The sequence below is a fragment of the Salmo trutta genome, chromosome 9 (assembly GCF_901001165.1).
Source record: "Salmo trutta chromosome 9, fSalTru1.1, whole genome shotgun sequence".
Lineage (NCBI taxonomy): Eukaryota > Metazoa > Chordata > Actinopteri > Salmoniformes > Salmonidae > Salmo > Salmo trutta.
In genome coordinates, this window is record NC_042965.1 from 34,136,885 (window position 1) to 34,159,640 (window position 22,756).

Here is a 22,756-nt window from a genome sequence, read left to right on the forward strand (position 1 = left end):
CAGTCGCTAACAACGTCTAGCTAGAATATGTGTAGTACACCTGTAGCAGATTTCGCAGGAAAACTGACATGTTTTAAAAGTCACTGACAAAATAAAAATGTGTTGTTCACATCATATGTAGATATGAACTACTAAATGTATACAGTTGAAGTCGGAAGTTTACATACACTTGGGTTGGAGTCATTATAAGTAGTTTTTCAACCACTCCACAAATTTCTTGTTATTAACAAACTATAGTTTTGGCAAGTCAGTTAGGACATCCACTTTGTGCACAACACAAGTATTTTTTCCAACAATTGTTTACAGACTGATTATTTTACTTATAATTCACTGTATCACAATTCCAGTGGGTCAGAAGTTTACAAACACTAAGTTGACTGTGCCTTTAAACAGCTTGGAAATTCCAGAAAATAATGTCATGGCTTTAGGAGCTTCTCATTTGAGTCAATTGGAGGTGTACCTGTGGATGTATTTCAAGGCCTACCTTCAAACACAGTGACTATTTGCGTGACATAATGGGAAAATCAAAAGAAATCATCCAAGACCGCAGAAAAAAATTGTAGCTCTCCACAAGTCTGGTTCATCCTTAGGAGCAATTTCCAAATGCCTGAAGATACCACGTTCATCTGTACAAACAATAGTACGCAAGTATAAACACCATGGGACCACGCAGCCATCATACCGCTCAGGAAGGAGACGCGTTCTGTCTCCTAGTGATGAACGTACTTTGGTGTGAAAACTGCAACAGAACAACAGCAAAGGACCTTGTGAAGATGCTGGAGGAATCAGGTACAAAAGTATCTATATCCACAGTAAAACTTGTCCTATATCGACATAACCTGAAAGACCGCTCAGCAAGGAAGAAGCCATTGCTCCAAATCCACCATGAAAAAGCCAGACTACGCTTTGCAACTGCACATGCAGTTTCTTTAAAAAGCACATCGTGCTTCAACTGTATGTCTTTAGAAAATAAAAATGTGTTTATATTTGCATCATCCACACTGCTCTGCCTCTGTCATACTCAGTAATCTGAGATTGTAAAACCAGTGGAGATTGTATGGATTTACATTACCCCCTAGGGCGGTGTGTAGGGGAAACAAATATGTTAGCATGACCGCACACACACACACAGAGAGAGACAGACGTCACCAGGAGAGCATCGGCCCACACTATTCCTGTGAGCCTACCAGAGGGGAGTGGCAGAGAAACAACATCTCTAGGACGCTTAAAGTCTACCCTTCAGATGAAAGAGAGAACAGAGAGAGGGATGGAGTGGGTGAAGGAGAGAGAGGGATAAGGACGGTATATGGAGAGGAGAGGAGCAGGTGGTAAGGGGGAAGCAGGAGAAGAATTCAAACAACATGAGATGTGAGATAATGATTGAATGAAAGAGAACGGAGGGAGAAAAAGAGACTGAGAAAGCAAGAGAGGTGCATTTATAGTATGCATACAGATGAACAAACACACGCACACACACACACACACACACACACACGAGTGAGAGAAGGGCTTCCTTTTTTTATGCACCACAGAGGTCAGTCCTTAACAGGGCCCTCTAAAGAGGACAGATAACCTGCATTAGTCCACATCACCACAACATGATAATACCAGCCACACACAGAGCAAATCACACAAACACACACAAAGACAGATACACGTACAGACACACGCACAGACGCATGCATAGACGCTTTCATGATCTCTTCTCGCACTTCGAGATGCACATGATCAGGGACAAATGACTGGGTAGCCTAGTGGTTAAGAATGTTGGGCCAGTAACTGAAAGGTTGCTGGTTTGATTCCCAGAGCCAACTACGTGAAAAATCTGTTGATGCGCCCTTCAGCAATGATCTTAACCCTAATTGTGCCTGTTAGTCGCTTTGGATAAGAGCGTCTGCTAAATGACTAAAATGTAAATAGCAGAGAAAGAGGGATACCTAGTCAGTTGTACAACTGAATGCATTCAACTGAAATGTCTTCCTCATTTAACACAACCCCTCTGAATCAGAGAGGTGCGAGAGGCTGCTGTCATTGGCGCCTGGGGAGCAGTTGTTGGAGGTTAACTACCTTGCTTAGGTGCAGAACGACAGCTTGTCAGCTCAGGGATTCGATCCAGCAAACTTTCGGTTAACCTGTTGGGGATAGGGGGCAGTATTTGCACGGCCGGATAAAAAAACGTCACCGATTTAATCTGGTTCCTACTCCTGCCCAGTACCTAGAATATGCATATAATTATTGACTTTGGATAGAAAACACCCTAAGGTTTCTAAAACTGTTTGAATGGTGTCTGTGAGTATAACAGAACTCATTTGGCAGGCAAAAACCTGAGAAGGTTTCATGCAGGAAGTGGCCTGTCTGACAAGGTGTTGTTGTTCTTGCTTCTGTTTATTGAAGTGTCAGGATCTTAGCTGTAACGTGACACTTCCTACGGCTCCAATAGGCTCTCAGAGCCCGGGAAAAACCTGAACGATGACGAGGCAGCCTCTGGCTGAAACACATTATCGCCTTTGCCAAGTGGCCCATCAGAGGACAAAGGGCTTAGGCTCGTGCCCGAGTCGACCCAGTGATATATTTTCTTTCGGCTGTTTACCTAATTGCAGATTCCCGGTCGGAATATTATGGCTTTTTTACGAGAATAATGGCATAAAAATGGATTTTAAACAGCGGTTGACATGCTTCGAAGTACGGTAATGAAATATTTAGAAATCTTTTGTCACGAAATGTGCCGTGCGCGGGACCGTTATTTACCATTGGGATAGTGTCTGGAATGCACGAACAAAACGTCGCTGTTGGAACATAACTATGGATTATTTTGGACCAAACCTACATTTGTTATTGAAGTAGAAGTCCTGGGAGTGCATTCTGACGAAGAACAGGAAAGGTAATCAAACTTTTCTAATAGTAAACCTGACTTTGGTGAAGGCTAAACTTGGTGGGTGTCTAAATAGCTAGCCCTGTGATGCCGGGCTATCTACTTAGAATATTGCAAAATGTGCTTTCACCGAAAAGCTATTTTAAAATCGGACATATCGAGTGCATAGAGGAGTAATGTATCTATAATTCTTAAAATAATTGTTATGCTTTTTGTGAACGTTTATCGTGAGTAATTTAGTAAATTGTTAGTAAATTCGCCGGAAGTTTGCGGGGGGTTTGCTAGTTCTGAACGTCACATGCTAATGTAAAAAGCTGGTTTTTGATATAAATATGAACTTGATTGAACAAAACATGCATGTATTGTATAACATAATGTCCTAGGTGTGTCATCTGATGAAGATCATCAAAGGTTAGTGCTGCATTTTAGCTGTCTTCTGGGTTTTTGTGACATTATATGCTAGCTTGAAAAATGGGTGTCTAATTATTTCTGGCTGGGTACTCTGCTGACATAATCTAATGTTTTGCTTTCGTTGTAAAGCCTTTTTGAAATCGGACAGTGTGGTTAGATTAACGAGAGTCTTGTCTTTAAATAGCTGTAAAATAGTCATATGTTTGAGAAATTGAAGTAATAGCATTTCAAAGATATTTGAAAATCGCGCCACAGGATTCAACTGGCTGTTACGTAGGTGGGACGAATTCGTCCCGCCAGTCCTAGACAGGTTAAACAGCGGTTGACATGCTTCGAAGTACGGTAATGGAATATTTAGAATTTGCGTCGTGCTCGTAACCCTTATTTACCCTTTCGGATAGTGTCTTGAACGCACGAACAAAACACCGCTATTTGGATATAACAATGGATTATTTGGGACCAAACCAACATTTGTTATTGAAGTAGAATTCCTTGGAGTGCATTCTGACGAAGAACAGCAAAGGTTATAACATTTTTCTTATAGTAAAGCTGTTTTTTGATATAAATATGAACTTGATTGAACAGACATGCATGTATTGTATAACATAATGTCCTAAGATTGTCATCTGATGAAGATCATCAAAGGTTAGTTCTGCATTTAGCTGTGGTTTGGGTTTATGAGACATTATATGCTAGCTTGAAAAATGGGTGTCTGATTATTTATGGCTGGGTACTCTGCTGACATAATCTAATGTTTTGCTTTCGTTGTAAAGCCTTTTTGAAATCGGACAGTGTGGTTAGATTAACGAGAGTCTTGTCTTTAAAATGGTGTAAAATAGTCATATGTTTGAGAAATTGAATAGCATTTCTAAGGTATTTGAATAACGCGCCACGGGATTCAACTGGCTGTTGAGTAGGTGGGACGCTTGCCCAGAGAGGTTAATGGCCCACCGCTCCTACCTCCCAGGATACCTGCCAAGGATGTTTACCATAAGTTAGTATAGAGAGAGAGAGGTCTCAAGGTCTTCTTGCTGGGAAAAAGCAGACAGCAGCATATCATTCCAGAGCAGGTAGAAGAGGGCTGCAGGGTTAAAGTTCAGTTCAGACAAACACTCAGGAGGGTACTGATCTCTCTTGCTAGGGCAGCGATCACCAGCCCTGGGTTTGGGCCTGCTCTTAATGAAAGACTGTGTAACGTTTAAAAGTACAGTGGCAAGAAAAAGTATGTGAACCCTTTGGAATTATCTGGATTTCTGCATAAATTGGTCATAAAATTAGATCTGATCTTCACCTAAGTCACAACAACAGACAACAGACAAACATACAAACAGACAAACAGTTAATAACACACAAATGATTGTAATTTTCTTGTATATATTGGGCTGACCTGCCCTGCCCAATAAGAAAACACTCTCCACATGTGAGTTTGCTATTCAGAAGAAGCATTGCCTGATGTGAACCATGCCTCGAACAAAAGTGATCTCAGAAGACCCAAGATTAAGAATTGTTGACTTGCATAAAGCTGGAAAGGGTTACAAAAGTATCTCTAAAAGCCTTGATGTTCATCAGTCCACGGTAAGACAAATTGTCTATAAATGAAGAAAGTTCAGCACTGATGCTTCTCTCCCTAGGAGTGGCCATCCTGCAAAGATGACTCCAAGAGAACAGCACAGAATGCTCAATGAGGAACCTCTTATGGCTAGGGGGCAGTATTTTCACGGCTGGATAAAAAACGTACCCGATTTAATCTGATTATTAGTCCTGCCCAGAAACTAGAATATGCATATAATTATTAGCTTTGGAGAGAAAACACTCCACAGTTTCTGAAACGGTTTGAATGGTGTCTGTGAGTATAACAGAACTCCTATGGCAGGCAAAAACCTGAGATGCTTCTGTTCAGGAAGTACCCTGTCAGACCTTTTATTTTCTTTCTTTGACATCTCTTCCAAAAACTAAGGATCTCTGCTGTTACGTAACACTTCCCACATCTCCAATGGAGTCTCAGAGCCCGGGAAAAACAGGAATGACGTAATTCAAAGCCCTGGCTGAAACAAAGGAGAGCAAAAGCTAAGTGGTCACTCAGTGGACTAAGCCTTACGCTCGCGACCCGCCCCGCCCCCGGCTTTCGGTTTTTCCCTCAGTATACAGACAGGCAGATTCCCGGTCGGAATATTATCGCTTTTCTACGAGATAAATTGCATAAAAATTGGTTTTAAACAGCGGTTGACATGCTTCGAAGTACGGTAATGGAATATTTAGAATTTTTTTGTCACATTCTGCGCCATGCTCGTGGCCGAGATTTAGCATTGGGATAGTGTCTAGAACGCACGAACAAAACGTCTTGATGGAACATAACGATGGATTATTTGGGACCAAACCTACATTTGTTATTGAAGTAGAAGTCCTGGGACTGCATTCTGACGAAGAACAGGAAAGGTAAGAACATTTTTCTTATAGGAAATGTGATTTTGGTGAAGGCTAAACTGGTTGGGTGTCTAAATAGCTAGCCCGTGATGGCTGGGCTATGTACTTAGATTATTGCAAAATGTGCTTCATCCAAAAAGCTATTTTAAAATTGGACATATCGAGTGCATAGAGGAGTTCTGTATCTATAATTCTTAAAATAATTGTTATGCTTTTTGTGAACGTTTATCGTGAGTAATTTAGTAAAATCACCGGAAGTGTTCGGTGGGAATGCTAGTTCTGAACGTCACATGCTAATGTAAAAAGCTGGTTTTTGATATAAATATGAACTTGATTGAACAGACATGCATGTATTGTATAACATAATGTCCTAGGTGTGTCATCTGATGAAGATCATAAAAGGTTAGTGCTGCATTTAGCTGTGGTTTGGGTTTATGTGACATGATATGCTAGCTTGAAAAATGGGTGTCTGATTATTTCTGGCTGGGTACTCTGCTGACATAATCTAATGTTTTGCTTTCGCTGTAAAGCCTTTTTGAAATCGGACAGTGTGGTTAGATAAAGGAGAGTTTTGTCTTTAAATAGCTGTAAAATAGTCATATGTTTGAAAAGTGGAAGTTTTCGGATTTTAGAGGAGTTTGTATTTCGCGCCCCGCCCATCATTGGATATTGGAGCAGACGTTCCGCTAGCGGAACGTGTAGATAAACTAAAGACTTACAGAAATCTCTGGAACATGCTAACATCTCTGTTGACGAGTCTACGATATGTAAACCCTCATGGGAGGACACCACCGAAAAAGCCACTGCTATCCAAAAAGAACATTGCTGCAAGTCTGAAGTTTGTAAAAGAGCATCTGGGTGTTCCACAACGCTATTGGTGAACAACTCAACTCATTCCAAAACAACACATAGTGTTGTGTGTTCATTCCAAAACAATTCATCTTTAGTTTCAACTTTAGTTTCACCAATAGCGTTGTGGAACGCTATTGGTGAAACTAAAGTTGAAACTAAAGTTGAGTTGTTTTGGAATGAACACACAACACTATGTGTGGATAAAAAAAGGCACAGCACACCAGCATCAACACCTCATCCCAACTGTACAGTATGGTGAAGGGAGCATCAGGGTTTGGAGCTGCTTTGCTGCCTCAGGGCCTGGTCAGCTTGCGATCATCGACTGAAAAATTAATTCCCAAGTTTATCAAGACATTTTGCAAGAGAATGTAAGGATATCTGTCCGCCGATTGAAACTCAACAGAAGCTGGGTGATGCAACAGGACAACTACCCAAAACACAGAAGTAAATCAACAACAGAATGGCTTCAACAGAAGAAAATATGCCTTCTGGAGTGGCCCAGTCAGAGTCCTGACCACAACCCAATTGAGATGCTGTGGCATGACCACAAGAGAGCAGTTCATACCAGACATCCTAAGAATATTGCTGAACTGAAACAGTTTTGTAAATAGGAGTGGTCCAAAATTCCTGCTGACCATTGTGCAGGTCTGTTCCGCAAGTACAGAAAATGTTTGGTTGAGGTTATTGCTGGCAAAGGAGGCTCAACCAGTTATTAAATCCAAGGGTTCACATACTTTTTCCACCCTGCACTGTGAATGTTTACACAGTGTGTTCAATAAAGACATGACAACGTATAATTGTTTGTGTGTTATTAGTTTAACCTGTTTGGGCTAGGGGGCAGTATTGAGAATTTTGGAAAAAATATGTGCCCATTTTTAACTGCCTCCTACACCAACTCAGAAGCTAGAATATGCATATTATTGTTCAGGTTTGGATAGAAAACACTGAATTTTCTAAAACTGTTTGAATGGTGTCTGTGAGTATAACAGACATTTGTTATTGAAGTAGAAGTCCTGGCAGTGTATTCTGACGAAGAACAAGCAAGGTAAGAACATTTTTCTTATAGGAAATGTGATTTTGGTGGAGGCTGACCTGGGTGGGTGTCTAAATAGCTAGCCCTGTGATGCCGGGCTATGTACTTAGATTATTGCAAAATGTGCTTCATCCGAAAAGCTATTTTAAAATCGAACATATCAAGTGCATAGAGGAGTAATGTATCTATAATTCTTAAAATAATTGTTATGCTTTTTGTGAACGTTTATCGTGAGTAATTTAGCAAACTGTTAGTAAATTCCCCGGAAGTTTGCGGGGGTTATGCTTTTTCTGAACGTCACATGCTAATGTAAAAAGCTGTTTTTTGATATAAATATGAACTTGATTGAACAGACATGCATGTATTGTATAACACAATGTCCTAGGTGTGTCATCTGATGAAGATCATAAAAGGTTAGTGCTGCATTTAGCTGTGGTTTGGGTTTATGTGACATGATATGCTATCTTGAAAAATGGGTGTCTGATTATTTCTGGCTGGGCACTCTGCTGACATAGTCTAATGTTTTGCTTTCGTTGTAAAGCCTTTTTGAAATCGGACAGTGGGGTTAGATTAACGAGATTCTTGTCTTTAAATAGCTGTAAAATAGTCATATGTTTGAGAAATTGAAGTAATAGTATTTCTAACGATTCAAAAATCGCGCCACTGGATTTCAGTGGCTGTTACGTAGGTGGGACGAGTTCGTCCCACATGCGCCAGAGAGGTTAAGCAGACTGTGTCTATTGTTGTGACCTAGATGAAGATCAGATAACATTTTATGACCAATTTATGCAGAAATCCAGGTAATTCCAAAAGGTTCACATACTTTTTCTTGCCACTGTAACTGTAACAGAGATGGAACACACACCAACAGATTCCCCTGAATAACCTTTCTATTTGCAGCAATACAACCACAGAAATGGATACTCAAACTAGTGACTCTCTGGCAAATTCTCCCCTGTCCACTTCCATTAAAGAGACAGACAGAGGAGAAGTGATCGACACATGGGATTGGGATTGGCAGTGATAGAGAGCGAGAGAGAGAGAGGTCTTACAAGCGTTCTCATCAGTGTCGTGTTTCCACAGATCAATGAAGAAACATCACACACACCATGCATGCATTCACCTACACACACAATACCGACATGGGCTTTTGAGTGAGATATCCAATGGCAGATTTGATCTGGATATTGATGTGACATGATAGTGGTCAGGTCAGGCATTGAGCTGCAGGTCTTTAGTGCAGAGGGTCACTCAGAGAGATGATGAGAGATCCATCCACAGCATGTCGCTGGGTCTAAACATCAGTTCCAGAGGACAAGTATGTATCCAGCACTCAATACACTATGCCAGTTCAATACAGAGCATGTACCCAGTACTCAATAACCTGTGTGAGTTCAACACAGAGCATGTATCCAGCACTCAATAAACTATGTCAGTTCAACACAGAGCATGTACCCAGCACTCAATAAACTATGTCAGTTCAACACAGAGCATGTACACAGCACTCAATAAATAACATCAGTTCAACAAAGAGAATGTACCCATCATTCAATAAACTATGTCAGTTCAACACAGAGCATGTACCCAGCACTCAATAGACTATGTCAGTTCAACACAGAGCATGTATCCAGCACTCAATAAACTGTCAGTTCAACACAGAGCATGTACCCAGCTCCCTCTACAACAGTCTCTATTACTAATACTGCTGATCCCTCTACAACAGTCTCTACTACTGCTCCTTCCAGAAAAGTCTCTACTGCGGCTCCCTCCACAACAGTCTCTATTACTAATACTGCTGCTCCATCCACAACAGTCTCTACTACTGCTCCCTCCACAACAGTCTCTACTACTGCTCCCTCCACAACAGTCTCTACGACTGCTCCCTCCACAACAGTCTCTATTACTAATACTGCTGATCCCTCTACAACAGTCTCTACTACTGCTTCCTCCACAACAGTCTCTACTACAGCTCTCTCCACAACAGTCTCTCCGGCTGCTCCCTCCACAAGTCTCTCCTGCTGTTCCCTCCACAACAGTCTCTACTACTGCTCCCTGCACAACAGTCTCTACTACTGCTCCCTCCACAACAGTCTATACTACTGCTCCCTGAAAAACAGTCTCTACTACTGCTCCCTCCACAACAGTCTCTACGACTGCCCCTCCACAACAGTCTCTACGACTGCTCCCTCCACAACAGTCTATACTGCTGTTCCCTCCACAACATCTCTTCTGCTGGTCGCTCTGCAACAGTCTCTTTTACTGCTGTTCCCTCCACAACAGTCTCAGCCTCCAGTATTTATGCTGCAGTAGTTTATGTGTCGGGGGGCTAGAGTCAGTCTGTCACATCTGGAGTATTTCTCTTGTATTTTCCGGTGTCCTGTGTGAATTTAAATATGCTCTCTCTAATTCTCTCTTTCTCTTTCTTTCTTTCTCTCTCTCGGAGGACCTGAGCCCTAGGACCATGCCTCAGGACTACCTGGCTTGATGACTCCTTGCTTGATGACTCCAGTTCCAACTGTTCTGCCTGCAGCTATGGAACCCTGACCTGTTCACCGGAAGTGCTACCTGTCCCAGACCTGTTGTCCCAGACCTGCTGGAACCCTGACCTATTCACCGGACGTGCTACCTGTCCCAGACCTGCTGTTTTCAACTCTCTAGAGACAGCAGGAGTGGTAGAGATACTCTCAAAGATCGGCTATGAAAAAGCCAACTGACACTTACTCTTGTGTTACTGACTTGTTGCACCCTCGACAACTACTATGTTAATTATTATTTGACAATGCTGGTCTTTTATGAACATTTGAACATCTAGGCCATGTGCTGTTATAATCTCCACCCGGCACAGCCAGAAGAGGACTGGCCACCCCTCATAGCCTTGTTCCTCTCTAGGTTTCTTCCTAGGTTTTGGCCTTTCTAGGGAGTTTTTCCTAGCCACCGTGCTTCTACACCTGCATTGCTTGCTGTTTGTTGTCCCACTCATCTTCAATGGCTGTGCGAAGTTGCTGGTTATTGACGGGAACTGGAACACGCTGTCATACATGTCGATCGAGAGCATCCCAAACATGCTCAAACATGCTCAAACATGCAAACATGTCTGGTGGGTATGCAGGCTTTGGAAGAACTGGGACATTTTCAGCTTCCAGGAATTGTGTAACGACATGGGGCTGTGCAATATCTTTCTGAAACATGAGGTGATGGCGGTGGATGAATGGCGTGATAATGGGCCACAGGATCACATCACGTTATCTCTGTGCATTCAACTGCAGCCAGGTCAAGACCCTGGTGAGGACAACGAGCACGCAGTTGAGCTTCCCTGAGAAATTCTTCAGTTTCGCAAACCCACAGTTTCATTAGCTGTCCAGGTTGCTTGTTTCAGATGATCCTGCAGATGAAGAAGCCGGATGTGAAGGTCCTGGACTGATGTGGTTACACGTGGTCTGTGGTTGTGAGGCCAGTTGGACGTACTGACAAATTCTCTAAAACGACACCGGAGGCAGCTTATGTTAGATAAATTAACATTAAATTCTCTGGCAACAGCTCTGGTGAACATTCCTGCAGTCGGTATGCCATTTGCACACTCCCTCAACACTTGAGACATTTGTGGCATTGTGTTGTGGTACAAAACTGCACATTTTAGAGTGGCCTTTTATTGTCCCCAGCACAAGGCGCACCTGTGTAACAATCATGCTGTTTAATCAGCTTCTTGATATGCCACACCTGTCAGCTGGCGTATTATCTTGACAAAGGAGAAATGCTTACTAAGAGGGATGTAAACAAATGTGTGCGCAGAAATTGAGAGAAATAAGATGTGACCAATTCAGCAAACTAGGAGTATGTCGCAAGTCACGACTTTACAGGAGAGCCGTTTGAATGTAATTTTTTTATAAATCTAAATGTGTTTTTTGACAGAAATGCCTTTTCGAACATGTGAACTTTCAAGTGCCTTAATAACCAATGTGCATGCCATCTGTAAATACAAATAAAATTGTTCAATTACAAGCCTTGTTGGTTAAGCCACAGAAAAAGCAACCTTCCCCCTAGCCATGATTGGCTGAGATAATGAGTGGGCTGGACATGCCGAGAGAGGAGTTTGGATTGGTCTGCCATAGAAGCTTGTCAGTCTGTGTTGGTTATCCTGTCGAAAGCGGCTTTTTTGTTATGTATTGTGTTGTGGAGCTGCATAAGGGTTGCTCTCCACTTTCTGGAGGATCAAGTATTGAAATCAGTTGAAATAGAGTTTGATAGCTAAAGAGATGGAGAAAACGGCTGTCTCCGGATGACATCTTCAATCTAAGAGCAACTGTGGCATGGCATTCCTGACAGAGAGACGCGTCCATGCATGATAATGTATACAGGTAAGATAGTCTAGCGTTAGCTAGCTACCTTTTCAGATATTACAAGTTTTCTAATTTTGACAGAAAGTGGTTTCATTTCAAGCTAAAGTGTACGGTTAGGTAGCTAGCTAATGTTAGCTGACTTGCTCCCTACCTGACGTTATTATTAGTTTCCCAGAGCCTTTTGCTGTTCTAGTTAGAGCCTAATGTTAGCTAGCTAACATTGGATAGCACTGTGGCATTGTTGGCACTGTTCACTGTTGTTTAACTAGCTAACGTCAGCTGGCTGGCTCGTTAGCTAACGTTACATGACGTGTGTACAACACCCATTGAATATGGCCGGTGTCAGTAAACATCTGCAACAAAGCATAATGAAATTGTTGCCAGCAGAGCTGGTTAGGCTGTTTTCATGTTATCCAGAGGTAAACAAATCATTGTACAGAGCGTCAAGTGTGCGCTTCGAGAGGTGAAACGAGATGGGTGGGGCTCAAGCTTAAGAGGGTGTGAACGATGCTGAATGGGTGTAGACAAAGAAGAGCTCTTCACTAGATAGCAAAACATTCAATGGCGATTTTGATCAACTTTCAAAGCAGAATAACTTTCCCATTGTTCCTCAAATGCAGTGTATACATACCATTTTGTAGCTCTGAGTCTCTTCTTTTATCTAATGAAAAAAACACAATTTCATATTTTGCTACATAAGACCGAATCCAGGTGGTGAGTCACATTTTTGTGGAATGAAACATTTCTGGGATATTTTATTTCAGCTCATGAAACATGGGACGAACACTTTACATATTGCGTTTACTGTATATATTTTTGTTCAGTATACATGTTTAATGTGTAACTAAATCTCCATTACTAAAGCTATTTCTTCCCTTGTTATTGTCTCCCTCTCTACCCCCCCCCCCCCCTCTTTCTAATAAAAACTAAACACACAGGAAGCGAATGACCAGGGGAAATGGAACAATTGATCACAAGCGGCTCGTAGACATCTCAAATGTTCTCCTGGCAGCCATTAATATAGAATCATTATTGTAGGAGATGGGCGGAACAGACTGGCCCAGCATGGCAGATGGAAAGCCTCACGTCTAGGATTCCATTTATCAAAGGCTGGAGCAGGAATCATTCTATTAGATCTGGGAGAAGGGAAGGAGGGCATCTCTATCTGGCCACAATAGGAAGGCCTGACAACACACACACACAAAAACATGCATACATACACGCAGACCCCTAAGACCTGAGGTAGTCACTGATGGTCTGAATGGTCATTAATAAACAGAGAAGATCCGGGATCACTAATTAATCTTGTTCAGAGAGAGAGAACAAGAAAAAGAGAGAGGGAGTGAGAGAGAACGAGGGAGCAAGAGGTGGTCATTTATCAAGTTGTCGGTGCACGGTTCAGGTCCAGCATGAACACACAGAAACACTCACGGGGAGTGGTCCAGTGATTACAGTCACAATGGGTTGGCTAGAGGGGAGTGGTCCAGTGATTACAGTCACAATGGTTTGGCTAGAGGGGAAACACATGGCAGTGAAACCCCTGAACGATTTAACACATGAACACACAGTTCCCCTGACCACCACAGACTAGACTGAGATACCATAGGATCTTACACTGGGGAGAAAAATACTAGACCAACAAATTTGTGAGTAATGTGAGTAACGTCCATGCTACCAAGGGCTTGACATGCAAACACAATTCATGAAACCATTACTGTATTGGGTTGGTCGAGAGGAGAGAGAGCTCACTAGGTTCAGATCTGATGATGTGTGTGGATTATATGTGAGGTATTTAGATGATATCAGTAAACATGAAAGGGGTGTACAGGATCTGAGTCCGGAGCTAGAGAGACAGTCACCTTTCTGAGGTCAACTAAAACAGAATACACACACAGTACAACAACTCGCACTCTCTCTCTCGCACTCTCTCTCTCTCTCTGTGTCACACTCTCTCCCTGTGTCACACTCTCTCTCTGTGTCACACTCTCTCTCTCTGTGTCACACTCTCTCTCTGTGTCACACTCTCTCTCTGTGTCACACTCTCTCTGTCTCACACTCTCTCTGTCTCACACTGTTCCTGATAGAGAGCAGAAGTTATAGAAATAGAGTGAATAGAGTGTGATGTTTACCGTTGTCTGTGATCTTGCAGAAGACCAGGTCGAGTTCTTTGAGATTCCTCCTCTCCTTAGCGATGATCTCTACACACCTGGGAGGAAGAGACGAAGAAAAAGGGGATGAGAGGAGAGGTCTAGATCACCTGACGATTTAAAAACATATAAGGGTCTGGCTCTATGCTTACAACTTCTACGCCAACCGATACACACACGGTGGGCAGTATTCCCCACTATAGGTTAAACATGACAGCTCCAGGCTCATATCTGTTCACATATATTCACTGTGTGCTTCTCCTAACACTTACACTGATCAAAAATGAACCATTATCTGCTCTCATTTTTTAAAAACATTTTCATTTCACCTTTACGTAACCAGGTAGGCCAGTTGAGAACAAGTTCTCATTTACAACTGTGACCTGGCCAGGATAAAGCAAAGCAGTGTGACAAAAACAACAACACAGAGTTACACATGGGATAAACAAACATAGTCAATAACACAATAGAAAAATCTGTATACAGTGTGTGCAAATTAAGTAAGGAGGTAAGGCAATAAATAGGCCATAGTGGCGATGTAATTACAATTTAGCAATTAACACTGGAGTGATAGATGTGCAGATGAGGATGTGCAAGTAGAAATACTGGTGTGCAAAAGAACAGAAAAACATTAACAAACATGGGATGAGGTAGGTAGTTGGTTGGATGGGCTATTTACAGATGGGCTGTGTACAGCTGCAGCGATTGGTAAGATGCTCTGACAGCTGATGCTTAAAACATGTTATGACTAGGCGTGCCGCTAGCGGCACACCTCGACAGCATCCGGTGAAATTGCAAAGCGTAATATTCAAACTACAGTATCATAAATATTTAACTTTCATAAAATCACAAGTGCAATACATCAAAATAAAGCTTAACTTCTTGTTAATCCAGCCAATGTGTCAGATTTCAAAAAGGCTTTACGGCGAAAGCAAACCATGCGATTATCTGAGGACAGTGCCCCGCATACAAATGCATGACAAATCATTTTCAACCAGGCAGTTGCGACACGAAAGTCAGAAATAGCGATATAATATATGCCTTACCTTTGAAGATCTTCTTCTGTTGGCACTCCAATAGGTCCCAGTTATATTACAAATTGTCCTTTTGTTCGATAAAGTCATTCTTTATATCCATAAAAACTCAGTTTAGCTGGCGTGCTTCAGCATACAAAATGAATCTCAAACGTTACCAATAAACTTATCCAAACAAGTCAAACAATGTTTATAATCAAACCTTAGGTACCCTAATACGCAAATAAACAATACAATTTAAGACGGAGAATCGTTATTGTCTTTACAGCAGATAAAAAAATAACGCGCTCTCTCGTCCATGCGCATGGAAACACTACAGCCAAAATCGGAGCCACTTAGAAAAACTACAACTTCTCCCTCATTTTTCCAAAAACCAACCTGAAATTCTCTCTAAAGACTGTTGACATCTAGTACAAGCCCTAGGAACTGCAATTTGGGAGAATTTCGCCTTATAATAAAAGTGCCAGCCATTGAAATCAGTGGTAGGCCGAATTTCTTTTTTGGGATGGTTTGTCCTCGGGGTTTCGCCTGCCATTTCAGTTTTGTTATACTCACAGACATTATTTTAACAGTTTTAGAAACTTTAGAGTGTTTTTCTATCCGAGGTATATGCATATCCTAGCTTCTGGGCCTGAGTAGCAGGCAGTTTACTTTGGGCATGCTTTTCATCCGGACGTCAAAATACTGCCCCCTAGCCCAAAGAGGTTTTAAAGTTAGTGAGGGAGATATGTCTCTAACTTCAGTGATTTTTACAATTCGTTCCAGTCATTGGCAGCATGGAACTGGAAGGAAAGGCGGCCAAAGGGGATGTTGGCCAACAGAAAATGGCGCCAGAAGAAATGGCAGCAGTTTTACGGGCGCCCAACCAATTGTGCTATTATGTGTTTTTTTGTGTTATGTGTAACTTATTTTGTACATAATGTTTCTGCAACCGTATCTTACGGCAAAAAAAGAGCTTCTGGATATCAGGACAGTGATCACTCACCTCGGTTAGACAAAGATTTTTTTTCAACAAGCAGGACGCACAGGACATTCTCTGAACACCCAACAAGGCCAACATCCCAGTCATTTGCAAGAGGAAGGGACACAGGTACAGAGGACACAGAGCGGGATGCCTCGTGAGGCTCCACAGAAGGTGAGTGGGAAAGCTGCCGTTACCATCAATATTACACTCCAACGTGCAAACATTGGACAATAAATTAGACGAGGTACGATCACGAATATCCAACCAACGGGACATCAAAAACGAATATCCTATGTTTCACGGAATCGTGGCTGAATGATGACATGGATATTCAGCTAGCAGGATATACGCTGCACCAGCAAGATAGAACAGCACACTCCGGTAAGACGGAGGGGGGGGGGGCAGGTCTGTGCATATTTGTAAACAACAGCTGTTACACGAAATCTAAGGAAGTCTCTAGATTTTGCTCGCCTGAAGTAGAGTATATTGTGATAAATTGCAGGTCAAACTACCTGCCTAGAGAGTTTTCAGCTATACTTTTCGTGACTGTTTATTTACCACCACAGATAGATGCTGGAACTAAGACCGCACTCAGTCAGCTGTACAAGGAAATAAGCAAACAGGAAACCACTCACCCAGAGGCGGCGCTCCTAGTGGCCAGAGACTTTAATGCAGGGAAACTTAAATCAGTTCTACCTAATTTCTATCAACATGTTAAATGTGCAACCAGAGGGAAAATAAATTCTAGATCACATGTACTTCACACACAGACACGCATACAAAACTCTCCCACGCCCTCCATTTGGTTAATCCGACCACAACTCTATCCTCCTGATTCCTGCTTACAAGCAAAAATTCAAGCAGGAAGCACCAGTGACTCGGTCTATATAAAAGTGGTCAGATGAAGCAGATGCTAAACTACAGCACTGTTTTGCTATCACAGACTGGAACATGTTCCGGGATTCTTCCAATTGCACTGAGGAGATCACCACATCAGTCACTGGTTTCATCAATCAGTGCATAGAGGACGTCGTCCCCACTGTGACTGTACGTACAAACCCCAACCAGAAGCCATGGATTACAGGCAACAACCACACTCAGCTAAATGGTAGAGCTGCCACTTTCAAGGTGCGGGACTCTAACCTGGAAGCTTATAAGAAATCTTGCTTTGCCCTGCGACGAACCATCAAACAGGCAAAGCGTCAATACAGGGCTAAGATTGAATCGTACTACACCTGCTCCGATGCTTGTCTTATGTGGCAGGGCTTGCAAACTATCACAGACTACAAAGGGAAGCACAGCTGCGAGCTGCCCAGTGACACAAGCCTACCAGACGAACTAAATCACTTCTATGCTCGCTTCGAGGCAAGCAACACTGAGGCATGCATGAGAGTATCAGCTGTTCCGGACGACTGTGTGATCACGCTCTCCGTAGCCGACCTGAATAAGACCTTTAACTTCTCTAGGGTAGGTGGCACCAAATCGTCCCACCTACATAACAGCCAGTGGAATCCTGTGGCGCGTTATTCAAATACCTTAGAAGTGCTATTACTTCAATTTCTCAAACATATGACTATTTTACAGCTATTTAAAGACAAGACTCTCGTTAATCTAACCACACTGTCCGATTCCAAAAAGGCTTTACAACGAAAGCAAAACATTAGATTATGTCAGCAGAGTACCCAGCCAGAAATAGTCAGACACCCATATAATGTCACAAAAATCCAGAAGACAGCTAAATGCAGCACTAACCTTTGATGATCTTCATCAGATGACACACCTAGGACATTATGTTATAAAATACATGCATGTTTTGTTCAATCAAGTTCATATTCATATCAAAAACCAGCTTTTTACATTAGCATGTGACGTTCAGAACTAGCATATCCCCCGCAAACTTCCGGCGAATTTACTAACAATTTACTAAATTACTCACGATAAACGTTCACAAAAAGCATAACAATTATTTTAAGAATTATAGATACATTACTCCTCTATGCTCTCGATATGTCCGATTTTAAAATAGCTTTTCGGTGAAAGCACATTTTGCAATATTCTAAGTAGATAGCCCGGCATCGCAGGGCTAGCTATTTAGACACCCAGCAAGTTTAGCCTTCACCAAACTCCGATTTACTATTAGAAAAGTTTGATTACCTTTGGTGTTTTTCGTCAGAATGCACTCCCAGGACTTCTACTTCAATAACAAATGTTATTGAATAATAACATTATAATCCATAGTTATGTTCAAATATCCTCTGTTTTGTTCGTGCGTTCAAGACACTATCCGAAGTGTAAATAAGGGTCACGCGCACGACGCATTTCGTGACAAAAAAATTCTAAATATTTAATTACTGTACTTCGAAGCATGTCAACCGCTGTTTAAAATCAATTTTTATGCCATTTTTCTCGTAAAAAAGCGATAATATTCCGACCGGGAATCTGCAATTAGGTAAACAGACGAAAGAAAATAAAGCATGGGGTCGACTCGGGTACGCACCTAAGCCTATTGTCCTCTGATCGGCCACTTGGCAAAGGCGATAATGTGTTTCAGCCTGGGGCTGCCTCAATATCGTACAGCTTTTTCCCGGGCTCTGAGAGCCTATGGGAGCCGTAGGAAGTGTCACGTTATAGCAAAGATCCTCAGTCTTCAATAAACAGAGCCAAGATGAAACACAACTTGTCAGACAGGCCACTTCCTGCATGGAATCTTCTCAGGTTTTGGCCTCCCATATGAGTTCTGTTATACTCACAGACACCATTCAAACAGTTTTAGAAACTTTAGGGTGTTTTCTATCCATATTCTAGTTACTGGGCAGGAGTAGTAACCAGATTAAATCGGGTACGTTTTTTATCCGGCCGTGTCAATACTGCCCCCTAGCCCTAACAGGTTAAACAGGTCAACATTCACAAGGCTGCAGGGCCAGACGGATTACCAGGACATGTACTCTGGGCATGTGCTGACAAACTGGCAGGTGACTTCACTGACATTTTCAACATGTCCCTGATTGAGTCTGTGATAGCAACATGTTTCAAGCAGATCACCATAGTCCCTGTGCCCAAGAACACTAAGGTAACCTCCCTAAATGACTACAGACCCGTAGCACTCACATCTGTAGCCATGAAGTGCATTGAAAGGCTGGTAATGGCTCACATCAACACTGTTATCTCAGAAACCCTAGACCCACTCTAATTTGCATACCGCCCAAACAGATCCACAGATGATGCAATCTCTATTGCACTCCACACTGCCCTATCCCACCTGGACAAAAGGAACACTTATGTGAGAATACTATTCAGTGACTACAGCTCAGAGTTCAACACCATAGTACCCTCAAAGCTCATGACTAAGCTAAGGATCCTGGGACTAAACACCTCCCTCTGCAACTGGATCCTGGACTTCCTGACGGGCCGCACCCAGGTGGTGAGGGTAGGTAGCAACACATCTGCCGCACTGATACTCAACACTGGAGCCCCCCAGGGGTACTCCTGTACTCCCTGTTCACACACAACTGCATAGCCAGGCACAACTCCAACACCATCAATAAGTTTGCAGACGACACAACAGCGGTAGACCTGATCACCGACAACGAGGAGACAGCCTATAGGGAGGAGGTCAGAGACCTGGCCGGGTGGTGAAAGAATAACAACCTATCCCTCAATGTAACCAAGACTAAGGAGATGATTGTGGACTACAGGAAAAGGAGGATCGAGCATGCCCCCATTCTCATCGACGGGGCTGTAGTGGACCAGTTTGAGAGCTTCAAGTTCCTTGGTGTCCACATCACCAACAAACTAGAATGGTCCAAACACACCAAGACAGTCGTGAAGAGGGCACGACAAAGCCTATTCCCCCTCAGGAAACTAAAAAGATTTGGCATGGGTCCTCAGATCCTCAAAAGGTTCTACAGCTGCAACATCGAGAGCATCCTGACTGGTTGCATCACTGCCTGGTACACCAATTGTTCGGCCTCCGACTGCAAGGCACTACAGAGGGTATGTAAGGCGTGGGTGTTTGCTGACGAGGAATCAAGTGCAGGAAGCAGCGATTCAGGGCATTGGCTTTAATAGGCACAATGGCTAAACGACAAGCCAACCCAAACAGTGCACAGAGCGCACTACCACACCTCGTTTATCCTCCTCAGGACTTTAAAGGGCCCCACACACTGCGGCCCCAGCTTCCGGCAGGGCACGCGGAGGGGCAGGTTCCGGGTCGAGAGCCAGACCCTGTCCCCCGGTACGAACACGGGTGCATCACTGTGGTGGCGGTCAGCACTCCTCTTCTGCCGTCCACTGGTCTCCTTCAGGGATTCCTGGACGGCTCTCCAGGTCTCCTTGGAGCGCTGTACCCAGTCCTCCACCGCAGGAGCCTCGGTTTGGCTCGGGTGCCATGGTGCCAGGACCGGCTGGTAACCCAAAACACACTGAAACGGTGATAAGTTAGTAGAGGAGTGACGAAGTGAGTTCTGGGCTAACTCCGCCCAAGGAATGTACCTCGCCCACTCCCCTGGCCGGTCCTGGCAATACGACCTCAGAAACCTGCCCACCTCCTGGTTCAGCCACTCCGCCTGCCCATTACTCTCGGGGTGATATTCGGAGGTCAAACTGACCGAGACCCCAGCCGCTCCATAAACGCTTTCCAGACCCTGGATGTGAACTGGGAACCTTGATCAGAGACAATGTCCTCCAGCACCCCGTAGTGCAGGAAGACGTGGGTAAATAGGTCCTCCGCAGTCTGCAGGGCCGTAGGGAGACCGGGCAATGGGAGGAGACGGCAGGACTTAGAAAACCAATCCACCACCACCAGGATCGTAGTGCTCCCCTGAGACGGGGGAGATCTGTCAGGACAGGTGCGACCATGGCCGTTGTGGAACGGGGAGGGGCTGTAACTTCCCTCTAGGGAGATGCCTAGGAGCCTTACTCTGGGCGCACACCAAACAGGAAGAGACATAGAACCTCACGTCCTTAGCTAAGGTGGGCCACCAGTACTTCCCCCTGAGACTCCGCACTGTCCTCGCCAGACCAGGATTGCCCGAAGTGGGTAGCGTGTGCGCCCACCGAATCAAAAGATCACGAACACCGAGCGGCACGTACTTGCGACCCACGGGACACCGTGCTGGCGCAGGTTCCAATACTAATGCCCGCTCGATGTCCGCGTCCACCTCCCATACCACAGGTGCCACCAGCCTAGACGCTGGAATGATAGGAGTTGGATCGATGGGCCGGTCCTCCGTGTCATAAAGACGGGACAGCGCGTCGGCCCTCGTGTTCAGGGAGCCTGGTCTATAGGAGATCGTAAACCTAAACCGGGCGAAGAACATGGCCCACCTTGCTTGACGCGGATTCAGTCTCCTAGCTGCCCGGATGTACTCCAGATTTCGATGGTCGGTCCAGATGAGAAAGGGGTGCTTAGCCCCCTCAAGCCAGTGTCGCCACACCCTCAAGGCTTTTACCACCGCTAGCAACTCCCTGTCCCTCACATCATAGTTACGCTCCGCCAAACTGAGCTTCTTCGAAAAGAAAGCGCAGGGGCGGAGTTTCAATGGCGCAACCGAGCGCTGTGATAGCACGGCACCCACCCCAGCCTCGGATGCATCCACCTCTACTATGGATGCTAGAGACGGGTCCGGATGCGCCAACACGGGTGCTTCGGTGAACAGCGCCTTCAACTTCTTGAAGGCTCCGTCCGCCTCCGTCGACCACCGCAAACACACCGGTCCCCCCTTCATTAATGAGGTAATAGGAGCCGCTACCTGGCCAAAACCCCGGATAAACCTCCGGTAGTAATTGGCAAAGCCTAAGAACCGCTGCACTTCCTGGTTGGAGTCGGCCAATTGCGCACGGCCTTAACGAGGTCGCATTCCATCACCACCAATGCGATAACCCAGGAAGGAAACGGCTCATTTGGAAAACACACATTTCTCAGCCTTGACGTATAGGTCATGCTCCAGCAGTCTACCAAGCACCTTGCACACCAGGGACACATGCGCGGAGCGGGTGGCGGAATATATCAGAATATCATCGATATAGACAATCACGTCCTGCCCGTGCAGGTCCCTGAGAATCTCGTCTACAAAGGATTGAAAGACGGCTGGAGCATTCTTCAACCCATACGGCATGACGAGGTACTCATAATGGCCCGATGTGGTACTAAATGCAGTTTTCCACTCGTCTCCCTCCTTGATACGCACCAGGTTATACGCGATCCTGAGATCCAGTTTTGTGAAGAACTTTGCTCCGTGAAATTATTCCACCGCCGTAGTGATGAGAGGTAGCGGGTAACTAAACCCCACCGTGATCGCATTTAGACCTCTGTAATCAATGCACGGACGCAGACCTCCCTCCTTTTTCTTCACAAAAAAGAAACTCGAGGAGGCGGGTGAGATGGAGGGCCGAATGTACCCCTGTCCCAGAGATTCCGTGACATATGTCTCCATAGCCACCGTCTCCTCCTGTGACAAGGGGTACACGTGACCAACAGGGGGATCTGGGTGAATCTGGTGCTGACTCACCTGGGGTGACCGAGAAGTGTTGTCGTTCCACCCCGCCCCAGCAGCCAAGGTCCTGAACTCCAGCGCGAAGTCCTGCGCGCTCCTCGTCTCCTGCCTGAGGTGGAACAGCTCACCCGCCGCTCTTCCTTCCGGAGGGTGGTCGAACACGGCCCGAAAGCGGTGGGTGAACTCTG

General features: G+C 44.2%; 1 pseudogene; it reads right to left on the reverse strand.

Annotated features, from left to right (window-relative positions):
- Window positions 1–22,756, reverse strand: part of LOC115199658 (F-box/LRR-repeat protein 17-like) — a 523,509-nt pseudogene that overhangs the window by 195,348 nt on the left and 305,405 nt on the right.